Source organism: Capra hircus, unplaced genomic scaffold, assembly GCF_001704415.2.
Source record: "Capra hircus breed San Clemente unplaced genomic scaffold, ASM170441v1, whole genome shotgun sequence".
NCBI classification, from domain to species: Eukaryota; Metazoa; Chordata; class Mammalia; order Artiodactyla; family Bovidae; genus Capra; species Capra hircus.
This window is the reverse complement of record NW_017212596.1, coordinates 1-9530: the sequence shown is the minus strand read 5'-3', so window position 1 is coordinate 9530 and position 9530 is coordinate 1. Positions and strand designations below refer to the sequence as shown.

The following is a 9530-nucleotide window of genomic DNA, read 5'->3' as shown; positions in this document are numbered from 1 at the left end:
TTTTATAGATTGCATATATATGCATTAATGTATATTTGCTTTTTCCTCTTTCTGACTTACTTCACTGTACATTAAAACCTCTATTTTAAGACACAGACATAGACGACAAACATATGGATACTAAGTGGTGAAGGGGGAGGTGGGATAGATTTAGAGATTGGAATTGGCATATGTGCACTACTATGTATAAAATAGATAACTAATGAGAACCGACTGTAGCACAGGGAAACTAGTTGGTGCTATCTGGTGACCTAAATGAGAAGGAAATCTGAAGAAGAGAGGATACGTGTATGCATATAGCTGACTCACTTTGCTGCTGTAGAGCAGAAACTAACACAGTTTGTAAAGCAACTATTTCTTAAGTTGCTAAGTCATGTCTGGACTCCTTGTGACCCCAAGGACTGCAGCAAACCAGGCTTCCTTGTCATTCACAATCTCCTGGAGTTTGCTCAAATTCATGTCCAATGATGCCATCCAGCCATCTCATTCTCTTTCAACCTCTTCTCCTCCTGCCCTGAATATTTCCCAGCATCAGGGTCTTTTCCAAAGAGTTGGTTCTTTGCATCAGGTGACCAAAGTATTGGAGCTTCAGCTTCAGCTTCAGCATCAATCCTTCCAATTAATATTCAGGAGGGGCTTCCCTGGTGACTCAGATGGTAAAGAATCTGCCTACAATGCAGAAGACCCAGGTTCAATCCCTGGTCAGGAAGATCCCCTGGAGAAGGTAGTGGCTACCCACTCCAGTATTCTTGCCTGGATAATTCCATGCCAGAGGAGCCTGGTGGGCTATACTCCACGGGGTTGCAGAGTCAGACGCGACTGAGTGATTAACACACTTCAGCTTTCTTTTGCTCCAACTCTCATCTGAACAGGACTACTGGAAAAACCATATCTTTGACTATATAGAACTTTGTTGGCAAAATGATGTCTTTTCTTAATACACTGTCTAGGTTTGTCATAGCTTTCCTTCCAAGGAGTAAGTGTCTTTTAATTTCATGACTGCAGTCACCATCTGCAATGATTTTTGAGCCCAAGGGGAAAAAAAATCTGTCACTGTTTCTACTTTCCCCCATATATTAGTCGTGAAGTGATGGGACCAGATGCCATGATCTTAGTGTTTTGAATGTTGAGTTTTAAGCTAGCTTTTACATTCTCCTCTTTCACTCTCTTCAAGATGCTCTTTAGTCTCTCTTTGCCTCTCTGCCATTAGAGTGAAATAATATGCATATATGAGGTTGTTGATATTTCTCCCACCAATCTCGATTCCAGCTTTTGATTCATTTGGCCTGAATTTCACATGATGTACTCTGCATATAAGTTAAATAAGCAAGGTGACAATATACAGCCTGGATGTACTCCTTTCCCAGTTCTGAACCAGTCCATTGTTCCATGTTCAGTTCTAAATGTTTCTTCTTGATCTGCACACAGATTTCTCAGGAGGCAAGTAAGGGGGTCTGGTATTATCTCTTCAAGAATCGTCCGCAATTTGTTGTGATCCACACAGTCAAGGACTTCAGTGTGGTCAATGAAGGGAAAGTAGATTTTTTTTGGAATTCCTTTGCTTTCTCTATGATCCAGCAAATGCTGGTTATTTGATCTCCTGTTCTTCTGCCTTTTCTAAATCCAGCTTGTACATTTTGAATTTCTTAGTTCATGTACTGCTGAAGCATAGCTTGAAGAACTTTGTGCATTAACTTTCTAGTATATGAAATGAGTGCAATTTTACAGTAGTTTGAATATTCTTTGGTATTGCCCTTCTTTGGGATTGGAACGAAAACTGACTTTTTCCAGTCCCATGGCCACTGCTAAGTTTTCCAAATTTGCTGATATATTGGGTGTAGCACTTTAACAGCATTATCTTTTAGGATTTTAAATAGTTCCATTGGAATTTCATCACCTCCCCTAGCTTTGTTCATGGTAATGATTCCTAAGGCTCACTTGATGTCCCAAATACTAAAGTCCTTGACTGTGTGGATCACAACAAATTGTGGAAGATTCTTGAAGAGATAATACTAGACCCCTTTACTTGCCTCCTGAGAAATCTGTGCAGATCAAGAAGAAATATTTAGAACTGGACATGGAACAATGGACTGGTTCAAAATTGGGAAAGGAGTACATCCAAGCTGTATATTGTCACCTTGCTTATTTAGCTTATATGCAGAGTACATCATGTGAAATTCCAGGCCAAATGAATCAAAAGCTGGAAAGCACAAAAAGACAGAAACAGAGAGGACCCAACAGAAGGAGAAGAGATTAAGAATACACAAAGGAACTGTACACAAAAGGTCTTCATGACCCAGATAATCATATTGGTGTGGTCACTCACCTAAAGCCAAACATCTTGGAGTGTGAAGTCGAGTGGGCCTTAGAAAGTATTACTATGAACAAAGCTAGTGGATGTGATGGAACTCTAGCTGAGCTTTTTAAAGCAACTATACTCTAGTAAAAGTTAAAATTAAATTAAAAATCCTCTACTTTCATAAAATTAAAGGGTGTTTTAGCCACTTGAAGGCAAATTTTCTATACTTTATGACCACTTGGTGCTTAAATTAGCATGCAACATATTTCTATACACTTTAAGTAGATATATACAGTAAATTTATCTAACCTATTGTAAATTTTTGGCTTCTCAGGTATCTCAGCTGGTAAAGTTCCCTGGGTGAAGGTATAGGCTACCCACTCCAGTATTCTTGGGTGTCCCTGGTGGCTCAGATGGTAAAGAATCTGCCTGCAATGTGCGAGACCTGGGTTGGATCCCTGGGTTGGGAAAATCCCCTGAAGAAGGGCATGGCAACCCATTCCAGTATTCTTGCCTGGAGAATTCCATGGACAGAGAAGCCTGGCGGATTACACTCCATGGGATTGCAAAGAGTCAGACATGACTGAGTGACTAAGCACAGCACAGCATTATAAATTTCTAGAACCAAAGACACTGTGTACACCTTAATTCAAGTTCCATTGTTCAGTGTATGTGTACTTTCTCTAACCCTGGGTTTTGTAGAGAAAGAATTGCAAAGTGAAAAGTGGGAAGAGGAGGGCTTGAATTTGAGGAGTGTCTATTAGAATCAACATTATAATCTTATAAAATAACTAGTACCACCACAGTGGCTTTAAGAGCACACTGGCCTGTTTGGAGCATAAATACTTCAAAGGTGCATTGCCTTGCTTTGCCTTCTAAATCTAAATACAGATTTAAAAGGCTTAATATTTATCAAAATCCTTCTTAGTCCACTAAGTGAAATAAGACAACTTTGTAATGAGTCATCTACATTAATGGAGTCATTTAGGTTTTTGTGTAAGACTATTATAAACAGTTTATAACTGGGAAGTCTGTTACTTATTCAATACGGAGACTTGAAAAAAATCACAATGTTCAAATAGATTCATATAATGTATCAAGAACATAATTTTTGCTTAAAATGGATTATTCTGAAATATGCCTCCTAAAATTGTCATTGAAGGAAATTAATTTACATTATGCTCACATAAGGGCTTCCTCAGTGGCTCAGTAAGTAAAGAATTCACCTGCAATGCAGGAGACACAGGAGATGCAGGTTCGATATCTGGGTTGGGAAGGTCCCCTGGAGAAGGAAATGGCAACCCACTCCCGTGTTCTTGCCTGGAGAATCCCAGGGACGGAGAGGCCTGGTGGGCTGCCATCTATGGGGTCACACAGAGTCAGACACAACTGAAGCGACTTAGCAGCAGCAGCAGGGAGATTGGTGGTTCAGATGGTAAAGTGTCTGCCCGCAATGTGGGAGATCCAGGTTTGATCCCTGGGTTGGGAAGATCCTGTGGAGAAGGCAATGGCAACCTATTCCAGTGTTCTTGCCTGGAGAATCCTAAGAGGGGAAGCCTGGTGGACTGCTGTCTATGGGGTTACACAAAGTTGGACACAACTGATGCGACTTGGCAGCAACGCACTAAATACTAATTGTGTGTGTGGGGGTGTGTGAGTTAGTCACACAGTTAAGTCTGACACTTTGTGACCCCATGGACTGGGGCCTGCCAGGCTCCTCTGTCCATGAAATTCTCCAGGCAAGAATTATGGGGTGGGTAGCCATTTTTTCTCCAGGGGCTCTTCCTAATTCAGGTGTTGAGCCTGGGTTTCCCTCATTGCAGGCAGATTCTGGAGTATAAATAATCCATAAATAATGTTTATTATCATTATTTTATTACTGGCTGATTCATTCAAGCTCACCAGTGTACTGGTGTGCTGATGCCTACAAATCTTCCCTCTTCTTTTCTTGTCTTTGGAACAGCACCTTCCTTTCAAGGTTCTTTACTGAATCCTGAAACGTTCCCTGAGCCAAAACTCCCCTTTTATGGTTCTGCAGATTGCACTTTCCATAATTCTAGGGGCTCCCTTCACATCATGATCACCATATTTAAAGAATTGTTATGACAGTATTCTAGCATGTATCACAAAGTATCTTGAGGAAGGATGTTTATGCCAATTTGTACAAAGTCAATATTTGGTCTAGTGGAGGTACAATTTATTAGTATTCACCATTGAGTGTTTATTACTTTTCAAGTATGGTGCAATAGCTGGAAAGTTAGAGTTTGCATGTATGCTGCTTGAGAACAGGGAGTGTAGGTGACTAAGAAATATTTGTTAAGTGATTAAGATTCAGTTCAGTTCAGTTCAGTCGCTCAGTTGTGTCCAACTCTTTGTGACCCCATGAATCGCAGCACGCCAAGCCTCCCTGTCCATCACCAACTCCTGGAGTTCACTCAAACTCACTTCCATCGAGTCGGTGATGCCATCCAGCCATCTCATCCTCTGTCATCCCCTTCACCTCCTGCCCCCAATCCCACCCAGCATCAGAGTCTTTTCCAATGAGTCAACTCTTTGCATGAGGTGGCCAGAGTACTGGAGTTTCAGCTTCAGCATCATTCCCTCCAAAGAAATCCCAGGGTTGATCTCCTTCAGAATGGACTGGTTGGATCTCTTTGCAGTCCAAGGGACTCTCAAGAGTCTTCTCCAACACCACAGTTCAAAAGCATCAATTCTTCAGTGCTCAGCTTTCTTCACAGTCCAACTCTCACATCCATACATGACCACTGGGAAAACCATAGCCTTGACTAGACAGGCCTTTTTTGGCAAAGTACTGTCTCTGCTTTAGAATATGCTATCTAGGTTGGTCATAACTTTCCTTCCAAGGAGTAAGCATCTTTTAATTTCATGGCTGCAGTCACCATCTGCAGTGATTTTGGAGCCCCCAAAATAAAGTCTGCCACTATTTCCACTGTTTCCCCATCTATTTCCCATGAAGTGATAGGACCAGATGCCATGATCTTTGTTTTCTGAATGTTGAGCTTTAAGCCAACTTTTTACTCTCCTCTTTCACTTTCATCAAGAGGGTTTTTAGTTCCTCTTCACTTTCTGCCATAAGGGTGGTGTCATCTGCATATCTGAGGTTGTTGATATTTCTTCTGGCAATCTTGATTCCAGCTTGTGCTTCTTCCAACCCAGTGTTTCTCATGATGTACTCTGCATATAAGTTAAATGAGCAGGGTGACAGTATACAGCCTTGATATACTCCTTTTCCTATTTGGAACCAGTCTGTTGTTCCATTTCCAGTTCTAACTGTTGCTTCCTGACCTGCATATAGATTTCTCAAGAGGCAGGTCAGGTGGTCTAGTATTCCCATCTCTTTCAGGATTTTCCACAGTTTGTGGTGATCCACACAGTTAAAGGCTTTGGCATAGTCAAGAAAGCAGAAAGAGATGTTTTTCTGGAACTCTCTTGCTTTTTCCATGATCCAGGGGATGTTGGCAATTTGATCTCTGGTTCCTCTGCCTTTTCTAAAACTGGCTTGAACATCTGGAAGTTCACGGAAGTGATTAAGATTAACTAGCCCTTAATGTAAGAACCAAGATGCATCAATTTTAGTATGAATTTTAGACTAGAAAACCTTAAATCTTGTTAGTGGTCTTGTTCAAAGTTATGCCTGAGCATTTGGTCTGCAGCCATAGGAACTAAATGACTGCCACAAAACACTGAAACCTCTGTCACCTCTGAGTGTTAGCTTTCTCATTTTAAAACTGAGCAAGAGTACTTGTCCTGCCTATCTAATTCTGAAAATCAAAAAAGATTTTTTTGAACAGTGACTCATAAATGAAAGAATATTATATTCTGTTCCACATGTCTTGGCAGAAATCTTTCCAATTTCTTTTTCTTAGCGTAATCTGTTTGCCTCTTTTCTCTTTCTACTTCTTTCTTGAAGGCCTACATGGGCTACAAGCTGGGCAGGTAAGAGATCTTGCTTGTTGTTCATGGTGTAAAAGTTGCTGTTAATAAAAAGATACATTTTGGGTAGATATTCAGTCTATTAAACCTTGACTGAGAGGGGCTTTGGGATAACGAGGTCTCCAAACATGTAGAACAGAGTAACAAAACGAGAAAGCAGGTTTTATCTATGAAATAAGCACACACACACACACACACACACACGTAGAGAACAGACTTGTGGTTGCCAAGAGCGAGAGGGTTTAGGGGAGGAGAGGATTAGCAGATGCAAACTATTATAAACAATGAGGTCCTACTGTATAACACAGGAAACTATATTCAATATCCTGTGATAAACTTTAGTGGAAAAGAATATAAAAAAGAATGTGTATATATATATGTATAAAATAATATGTATAATGTATATATGTATATAATAATATGTATAAAATAATGCACATATATATATGAAATGACAATCCACTCCAGTACTATTGCCTGGAAAAGCCCATGGACAGAGGAGCTTGGTAGGCTACAGTCCATGGGGTCACAAAGATTTGAACATGACTGAGCGACTTCACTCACTCACTCACATATATACATATGCAGTTGGAACACTGCTGTACAGCAGAAATTAACAGAACCTTGTTAATCAATTATACTTCAATTAGAAAACAAAGAAAGCAGGTTTGAGGAGGTCAGTGGGAAATGGGTCCTGGAGTGATCAGAGGAAGCCACCTCACTGAGTCCATTTTTCTGATTCTCTGGATTTTCTCATGACCATAGAGTTGAGTGTGCTGGGAACTCTTGGAGGCACAGCCCTGAGCACACACAATCCATGCAATTTGAGATCGTGAACACTACAATTCAGACTGACACTTGAGGAATCTTAACATTTGGCTCTCAGATTAAAAGAGACAGCTTGCTCCTTTTCACAAACACATGGTTTCCTAAACTGAAGACTGAGCAACTCTGAATTTAGTAAGCAAGGCCTAAGTGGAACATAAGCTGATGCTTTAATAGAATGAGAATGGATGCTCCCAGTTTCCATAAGCACTCATTTTTTTCCAGCTCATGTGCACCTTTACTCGGGGATGAAATCAATCTTTTTGAAATGAGGAAATGAACTGTGTCACCAGCTCTCAGAGTTATGAGTGAAAAATATGGTAGATGTTCAACCTCTCACAGGTGCAGCGAATAATTCAGTGAACAATTCAGTTGAAGATATCATGTTAAACCATCAGATGATTTTAGCCAATATTTACTGAAAATTTTACTAAATTTGAATTCTTCAAAATTTTTTTTACCTTATCCTATCTGTTATTTTAACTTTTATTAAAAAAAATGTAGAGATAGTTAGTGATTACTATGTTTTAAAAGAATAGACCTTGATACCCAGTGATAAATGCTTAGACACCTTGTAGTCAAATGCTGTTAAATTAAAGATGAGATAGTGAAGCTCAGAGGTGAAATGATTGCCCAAGCTCTACAGCAGAAATTTGTAGAGTTGTGGAGTCAAGTCAAGCTCTCCTCTTTCTCGTTCCTCTACATTATTAAAGAAAAAGAATAAATATGGCAGTTTCCTCTCATCAATGACAACTGAAAGTTGGGTTAAAAATCTTTGGTTGGAACTCAGGTACATACGACAAAGTTTTGACGGTGGGCTGATATCTGACTTGCCTACATTTCAGCTCTTTTCATCTCTGGGACTTCGGGGAAATTAGTTAGTCTTTCTAAGTTTCAGTTTCCTCCTTCATAAAAGGTGGAAAATGACAAAATATACCTCACTTAATTCACACAATTATATGATGAAATAATTCATGTAATGTGTGCAGCATCAAGCCAGACACAGAGTGAATGCTTAATAAATATTAGCTATCACTTATTGCTTACATCTAATACATTTTTGAGGATGCCTTTTTGTGGTTGGATCCTTCTGCAGGGGCAAAAAATGTTACAATCAAAGTTCCTTGGATTCTAAGTAATACTGTATTGAATCCTCAGGAGCAAATTGAGGTGTTTAAAAGTCAAATACTCCATTTGCATATTCAACATCCTTTAGAAAGTTATGCCCTTCCACGATTTTTGACATCAGATAATCAATTTCAATTGTTTTCCAATTGAATAGCAAGTGTAAGAGATTTACCAAAGAGGGAGAAATAGCTAAGCCAGTGTCCCTGCCTTTGTCTGTGATGTTCCCTCAGCGTGGAATGCTGTTTCTTCCTGCTTGTCCAGATTCAACTCATCCTTCATTGTCTCACCTCAAACGCAGCAGGAACCATACATTAGCTTCCTGTGCTTGCCCTCTCGGAAAGCATTTATCACTGTTATTTACAAGTTTTGACACAGATGTTGCTTTTTCCAGTAGTCTTAGGCGCTACTCTATCCCTAGATTAGATCTCATCTGTACACCAAAACACCCTGCACTATCCTCCAGAACTTGAGAGGGGTCATGACACCTTCACAGCACTGGTTCTCCTGCCAGATCTCCTGGGTTCAATTTTGGCTCTGCAATTTCCTCATATTGATTTTGAATAAGCTATACACCCTCTCTGTACCTGTTTTTCCCTTTCTAAAATGAGGCTTGTGTGCATGTGTGCTAAATTGCTTCAGTCGTGTCTGACTCTTTGCAACCCCGTGGACTGTAGCCACCAGGCTCCTCTGTCCATGGGTTCTTGGGTTTCTTCAGGCAAGAGTACTGAAGTGGGTTGCCTCCTCTAGGGGATCTTTCCAACCCAGGGATTGAACCCTTATTTCTTATATCTCTTGCACTGGCAGGTAAGTTCTTTACTGCTAGTGCCACCTGGGAAGCCAAGTTGAGGGGTTTAATCTCTCAGTTGTGTCCGACTCTTGCGACCCCATGGTCTGTAGCCTGCCAGGCTCGTCTGTCCGTGGAGTTCTCCAGCAAGCAAGAATAATGGAGTGGGTTGTCATTTCCTTCTCCAGGGATCTTCCTGACTCAGGAATTGAACCTGGATCTCCTGCATTGAAGGCAGATTCTTTACCAAATGAGCTATGAGGGAAACTCAAATGATGCTTAAATAGTGCTTATATCAGGAGGTCAGAATGAGGGTCAAATGAACTAATTCATTTAAGCACATAATAAGCCATTATTATTATCTCATGGTACAATGATCATCTGCCTAGGTGTCAATATAGCCTTCCAGATGATATGCTTTATAAACCTGTATTCCTGTTAGTCCATCAATATATTCTTAAACCCAAGCAAAAATATTCATTGACAATGGAAGTGAAGTTGTGTGATCTTGAGGGCAGGGATTATATTTATTGACTGTAT

General features: G+C 40.2%; 1 non-coding gene across 1 annotated transcript; it reads left to right on the top strand.

Annotated features, from left to right (window-relative positions):
- Positions 1-638: 638 nt before the first annotated feature.
- On the top strand, positions 639-710 carry TRNAC-ACA. The gene has a single exon. It is a non-coding gene; the product is annotated as a tRNA-Cys (tRNA).
- Positions 711-9530: the final 8820 nt, after the last annotated feature.